Below are 7,571 nucleotides of genomic sequence, written 5' to 3' on the forward strand. Positions count from 1 at the left end.
AGCAGGGCATGCTGACCACTGCATGTACCAAAACAACCTGGGTTGCTTTTTCTGGCATGACATTTCAGCTCCATGCCTCAACATTGCATGGAAAGTGAAACAAGGGCAGCATTTCCAAAGATGAGGATGCAGAGGTATGCAGGGACCGTTAGGGAAGGGTTTGCTTGAAGAGCTGGAAAATTAAATAAGGAGAGTCTAAGAAGGGTGATTTAGGAGTGCAGGGGCAGCAAGATGCCAAGGCTATGGACAGATAAATGGAGTATCAATTTAGAGTAAATTGCAGTGTAACAGCTCTGTGCACACAAGTATTATGGAATTTTAGAAGCCAGGCAAGTTTAACCCTTATATCCCAGATCTGGATATGTCCGTGTTGTGGCTGGACTGGCTAGTTCTCGCAGATTGTGGGATTGTGGGTTTCTGGCTTTTTAAAGATGGGACAGTTTTAGATCTTGCCACAGCTTGATCCATTTATGGTTCTTGGACCCCTGTGTGGGAACATAAGAAATAAAATGAGGACTTGAGAAGAGTCTGGAGAATGAAAGCCCAGAGAAGTGAGAGGGAGCAGGAGGTGAGAGGCATCTGTGAGCCTCTGTGGTGGTGATGTAGAGCAGTTCAGGAAAGTGGATGAGAAGCCAAAAGGCTGGGGTAAAATGACATTGTCAAACTGATGAGACCACCTCCAGGCCAGGAGAAGAAAAGCTATGAGTGAGCCCATCCCCTGCTCCAGCCTCTTCCAGCCCAAGCTGCTTTCTGGAGGGAGCATTGGCCAGTGTCACAGCAGCAGAGCTGTGGTGGGGTATGCCCGTGGCCTGGCTCACCAGCCCTCACACTCATCTCACGGGAGTTTGCTTGGCCTGTGCCAGCTCTCCATGGGTCACTCTCCTACATTGGGGTCACAGCCTGCCCTGCCCATGGGGATGCTTGCCACATTTCATAGAATTATAGAATCATTTGGGTTGGAAAGGACATTCAAAGGTCATCTAGTTCAACCCTCTGCAATGAGCAGAGCTTATCTTCATCTATATCAGTTTGCTCAGAGTCCTGTCCAGCCTGACCTTGAATGTTTCCAGGGATGGGGCATCCACAACTTCTCTGGACAACACATTGCAGTGTTTCACCACCCTCACTGTAAAAAATACAACAAACTGTTCTGGGACTAACTCCCCCATGGGCTACAGCAGCCTGGAGGTTCACTACCACTCCACTCAAGCCCTGTGGCCCCACTTTCCTTTGGGGAAGATTGCTGGAGACATTGGCTGGAGAGGCAGCTTCTCAATTTAATTTGAAGTTGTTATCCCTGCAGGAGCAGGGAGTTGTAGTGGAGTGAGCTGTTGCCATTTCGTGCTGTTAATACCAGTGACATTGCAATTTTCATGGTTGTAAAGATGCCTGGAGCAGAGGGTGGGCCCACTTGAAGTTAGCAGCAATAGGGTTTTTCTCATACTCAAGAGAACAAATGATCTTTCCAGCAAGCAACCTTCACTTCTGTTGCCATGATCTGCCCTCTTCCCAAGAAAGTACTTACTTGAGAAAGACTCTGCAGCCCTGCAGAATGTGAAGGGCTACCCACAAACAGACACACACACCCACATGCAAACAAAAAAATCCCCAAATGAACAACAACAACAAAAAAAAAAGACCCCACACCCCCCTCTCTGAAATAAAAAACAGCTGCTGGAAGTGAGAGCTAGACTAATGCAGGGATGAAAGCATTTGTGCAGAGCAGAGGTGGGGAATGTTGGCTCAGTGGAGTGGGTGGAAGTGTCCTCATGAATGAGCAGCACGCAGGGCTGCCTCAAATAACAAAGAGGAAAGGAGGGCGTTAGGATTTGATAGTACAGACTTTGGAAAAAATGAGAAGCTGTGGAGAGAAGGAAATCATGGCTAATTTAAAACTGCCTTGGAGAAGCAGGTGGGAGGAAGACCTTGAACATTTGTTACACTGGGACTTGAAAGTAAGGAAATGGTGAAACAAGGGTTGGAAGGCAGAGCAAGGGAGGGCTCATCTCCTAATTGCTTTTTAAAATTAACAATAGTGACCCTCAAAGAGAGCATCGGGGATTTTCTGAGAAAATGCAGAGCTCCTGGAGTAAACTGTCCTAAGGGAAGGGCTGAGGAAAGAGAATGAAGCCAGTGGCTTCCAGAAAAATGATGATGATGATATGATGAGTCAGAGACACTTTCAGTTGCACTGAAATATTTACTCTTTGTCTGCCTGTATCCACATCAAGAAATGAGGGCAACCCTTCTTTGACAGGTTAGAGTTATGCTATCAGGAGGTGTGCTAAGGGGATAAATAACAGCACCCAGAGGAGCTTTATCAGCTCTTCCTGTTGTTACTTGCTTTGGACCAAATTCTTATTGACTCAGTTGGGCGCGTACTGGGGTGACAAGAGCAGAGACTGGTACCTCTTCCCAGTGTGCCTGCCTTTCCCTTTTTTGCATGCTTATCTTGACAGAGTTGACAACTCCTTTAAACAAGGCACACATGACAGTGGCACTGTGCCTTCTTGAAAAGTTGCCTGGGTCTGCATCCCACATTTTATGCAAAGAGAGAGAGGACCATCCAGAAAAAATAGACACAAGCAGCCAATACAATCAGTTTCAATGTATTCTCCTTTTTTTCAAAAAAAGAGTCTGAACAACTCTCCAAAATAATCAGAGCTGTTAAATAATGCTTATTCTGTGTGGAGGAAGTACAGTGCTATGGGACTCGTGGCCCATGCCAAGGAAAACACTGGACTTGCTATAACAATGGACCAAGCTGAAGGAAATGGGAGGCTGTGGTGCCTATGGGCTGTTGTGGAGGGAGCTGGGGGCAGTGGGATCTGGTGGCAGAGCTGAGGGAGGAGAGGCACGTGGTGGTCGTGCAGTGCTATGCATCCAGAGCACTCGTTGGCTCCCTCTCCCCCAGACAGTGTCTCCCAGCAGCCAAGCCCAAATCAGGTCATGAAAACAGAGCACTGCCACCATGCAGCAGCTTTGTGGTGATCAATCAAATCACAGTGATTTCACTGAGGGAAAAACAGGTTTTATTTGCAAGAGTAAATGCATATCTTTTTTTTTTGTTTTTCCTTTCCACTCTGCTATACTGAATATTACCTGTTCATATTCAACAAATAGTCAATATTTCTGAAACACTGTTCAGGATCGCAGCACCAGCACTGAATAAAGATGCAGCAATATATATGCAAAGTTTTAAAAGCTTAGAGTACAAGGATAAACGGAAGAAATCCTTTATGGACAGTATCTGATCAATCCCATATTCTGCCTCCACCTTCCCCATGCAATATTAATAACCTTGTTTCAAACCAGGCTGTCTCTGTTCCACTCAGCCACATCCCTTTGTCACAGGTGTGTAGATTTTCAGACATCTGTGCTCAGGTATCTGCTCTATAGCAGCAGTATGGAGCAGCCCAGACTGGCTGTTGATGTGGCCCAGGGTGGGGAGGCAGGGGCACAAGCAGGCTGCTTACCACAGGCTGCTGGATGGAGAGTGCTGGCCCTGTAGAGCCAGATTGTCTTGTTGCTGCAGCAGCCCAGCATTGTGGCACTCATGCAGAGAGCCATCACATGACAAATACGCCACTTGCATGCATAGGTATCAGATCAAAAAACGAGCAGTGTTTGGCCTGAGCAATTATATATTAGCTGTGCTTGCCTGGTGATGGGAGGGAAGGGCTTCAACTGTGTCAGAGATTTTATATGTGAAAAGAGATTTAATGAAGCTCTCTAAGCTCACAGTAATTTTCCTGTGCTTTTCATGGACAGGAGGTGAAAATGTAGATTTGATTAGTGTTGCTGGATCTGTTCTAATAAAAGACATCCTTACTTTGTCTTTCCAGCCTCACACAGGAAGACATATTAGCTCCTGTTTTTCTTTCTTCTGCCTGTGCACATGAAACATATTTCTCCCTCCTACAGGTCTCCCTGTAAAGACATTTATTCTTGATTTTCGGGTGCCCTTAGTCATCCCCAGACTCCAGCACTGTTAGGCAGCTGTTTCTGTCTATGTCTGTGCATGAGGCAGACCCACTCCCCCACAGCCAGCCCATGTGCAGATGCAGCAGGGCTCCCTTCTGGTCTCCTGTACCCCAGCAGCTGTTCTGCCCATATGATGGGCTTCATGTAAGCAGGACATATCATGGTGCATAGCTGGAAAGGGGGACACTCATAGAAGCTGATATAGGGATGGGGTGGTGTCCCCCTTGGATTGCCCCTGCAGGGCGCTGTGTGAGGATGTGGTACTGGGAGGACCAGCATCATGCCAGGGCAGGGCTTCTCCTGACCCAGACCTGCTGCACAGGGCAAATCCCTCATGCCCTGGAGGCAGGGACAGGAAGGGAGGAATGGTTGAAACAGGAATTGCTGACAGCCTTATTTTGGTCAATGTCCCACTGAAGTCAATGGGGTGTTGCTCCAGGAAAAAACTGGATAAGGATCTGGGGTTTGGCAGTGGCAGAGGCTCTGTCTTCTTGCTGTTTATTCTCCAAGTGGAGCCCTAACCCTCTGTTTGTGACTTCATGATCATTTCTAGAGCTGTGCTAATGATGTCATACCCAGGGGATTCTGGCTTCAGGTGGAAAATTAACAGCAGGAGCAGATGAACTCTTTAATAAACAAAGTTCCTGTTTTCATGCAAATGTCTTTAGAAATAAGGAATGAGGGGAGTGAGAAATATAGAAATTTATGGTATATAAGCTACACTGTTTGAAAACAGACTTTTTATGAGTTTTCCAAGAGGCGCCAGCTGCTCTTTAATGTTTTCATTTAAGAGTTTTATGTATGAAAGCTCTAGCTTGTGTAAACAGCAAGGCTGAGAAACTTGCAGGGATTGTTGTTAATGGTGAACCTAACAGGCTGGGGATTTGGCTGGAAAAGACTGTGAGTGTTGATGTTTTCTCGGAGTGGAGGTTTTTAACGTGGCTGGATGATGCCTCTGATGTCGCTGTTGTTCTCTGGGCTCTCCTGCCTATGCCTTGTACTCTGTTGGCCACCCCCAATGTCCTTCCTTTCCCCCAAGACCTGAGAGAAGGTGGCAAAAGCTCATGGGAAACCCTTCAGGCAGGGCAGCACCTTCTCTGCTGTGCCACAGCTTGTCACCCTGCAGGAGCGAGCCCTGGGTTAGGAGGTGGCCGGGTTTCCTCTCTGTCCCTTGCTGAGCTCTGGAGGCAGGGCTGGGCAGGGTGATGCTGCAGCAGCGTGGCACAAGTACAGCCAGCCACCCATGGTCTTCCCTGTCCTGTGCCCTGCTCCTCCCTGCCCTCTCCAACTGCCACTGCTGATCTGCATCAATTCATCTGCTGTTTTGGTGAGTGCCTATTGCACACTCCAATTAATATAATTGCTTTATTTTGCTGCAGAGAGTGCTGGAGCCCATGTCACAAACAGCTTTGTGTTTTTCTGGTGGATTCCCTTTCTTTGGCATTTAACCCTCTGGAGTGAAATGTGTAGCATCAGACTACAAAAAAATAAATAAAGTCCTTCCAGCAGGGCCAGTGAACATCCAGCACCTCCCAAGGAGCACCTGGGAGAGGATCCATGGTGCTTGCTGCTCTCCATCTTGCTCTCAATGTTTTTCTGCAGCAGCTTTCTGTTTGCTCATCTACAGAATACTCTGCATCTTGCCTGCCTGTTTTTGAAAAGGTGACTGCTGATGACAGCTAAGATAACAAGAGAGTGGGTTTTGGGGTTTTTTTTGCCTTCATGAGAACACCTCCGGTTCTATTAATAAAATCCTGAATCTGACTTGTCCTTCTGAGAACTCCCGGCCTCTCTTCACCCATTCAAATCTGTATTTTTAAGCTACTGTAGGTGGATTGTCGACAATGGTTGTTATGCAAACTCCAAGTGCTGGCTTCAGGAGCTTCTTAGAAATATGCAATGAGTAATCTTTATGTTTCTGACAGGTCTACGAGGAGGGAGGGTGTGCAGTTTTGCTGAAGATAGGTTGACAAAATAAGTGTCAATTCATGACAAACTGACTGCCAAAAATACTCACATCAAACACTGAAAACAATTAGTGAACAGTATGACAGAACATCTCTGAGGCTTGGGAGTGCACTGAGGACAGACTAGTAAATGGATCTTTTAATGTTTTTTTAAAATTTGGATCAGGAGAAATGTTCAGGTCCTTTGTTCAGCATTACTTGTAGGTTTGGTGGTTTGGGGTTTCCTTAGGAACTCATAGGCAGTGGCTATACTTGAAATATGAAATAGGTATATTTATTTTTCGAGCTTGTTGTGTGAAGTGAGCACTGATCACCATGAGACCTGGCTAATACAGTGGGATCACAGAAGTGTGAGATGGACATCAAAATCTGAGGAATTGTGTCAGTAGCAACCTGGACTGCAGAGGCTTCTGAACTTGAAGCTGAAGCAGCATCGTGTGCTCCAGCAGGCTGATTAATTTCATACTTTGGAAAAAAATTATCTGAAGAGAAATTTTCCTGAGTAGAGAACCGGCTGTTGATAGCTCCTTTGGTACGTGGTCTGCCAAGCTGAGCAAAACAGGGACAAGAAAGACTTCTCAGGCAGCAAGATGAGGTCCCTCCCCAGACAGCTGTGCACTTGGGAGGGTCACCATGTGGTGCAGTTTTCCATTTAACCCAAAGTCATCACATCCTGCCCTGGCTGGAATTAGGAGGTTTGGCTTTGCAGTAGCTGTTTCCTGACTGCATGAGTCGCTCCTGCGACCTGCAGAGCTTGCCAGCAGCAGATGGGGAAGAGGAACCAGCACAGTCCTGTGATGGCCCTTGGGCCTGGGGCTGCTACTGCCTCTGACACACAGGGTATGTCACCTAGGAGTCTGTAAAAGCATCGAACAGTGGTCCAGGCTCATCTCACTTGACTTTCCAAGGTTTTAAGCTTCTCTCCATGGTAGCTCAGATGCTATCACCCTCCCAGCACTCCCCAAAAAGGACTTGCCTTTGTCAGAGGTTTTGAAGTGTCTGTCTGTAGCATAGCTGCATGGAGGTGACCCTGGGGTTAGGAGGCTCTGAAGGGCACAGCACCAGGTGCCCTGGATGACCTTACACTGCTGTTCTTGTAAAGCACCCTGTGTTGCTGTCACTGGGCACACCCAAACACCCATGGCAAGCCACATCTCTGCATCATGCTGGTGGGCACAAGGAGGTGAAACCAGGACTCCACCAGCTGGAAAGCCCCTTCTCTAGGCACAAGGACTGCCTTTTACTACACCACAGCTCATAGATCTTCAGAAATCAACCAGCTCTGTGAATCCATATTTTCTAATGCTGTGAGTCCCACAATGCTTCTTCCAGACTGCTAGCTCCATCACTCCTCTCACAAGTGAGTCAACAGCCATCTGTGCATGCTAGAAATCAAATAACTTTTGCTTAAAGAGGTTTTTTTGTCACTTATAATGAATCCCTCTGCATCACCCTGTGTGGGACCTAGTGATGTCCAAGATGCAATCAGGAGGAAAGAGTATGATCTGAAGCCACCCACACCAGCCTGGTATCACCTTTCCATCTCAGCTGCACTTCAGCAAGCCAACTGAAATGAGGCGGTTTTCTCTGTGCTTGGTGCCAAACACTATTCTTGCTGAA

The sequence above is a fragment of the Erithacus rubecula genome (genome assembly GCF_903797595.1).
Source record: "Erithacus rubecula genome assembly, chromosome: 2".
Lineage (NCBI taxonomy): Eukaryota > Metazoa > Chordata > Aves > Passeriformes > Muscicapidae > Erithacus > Erithacus rubecula.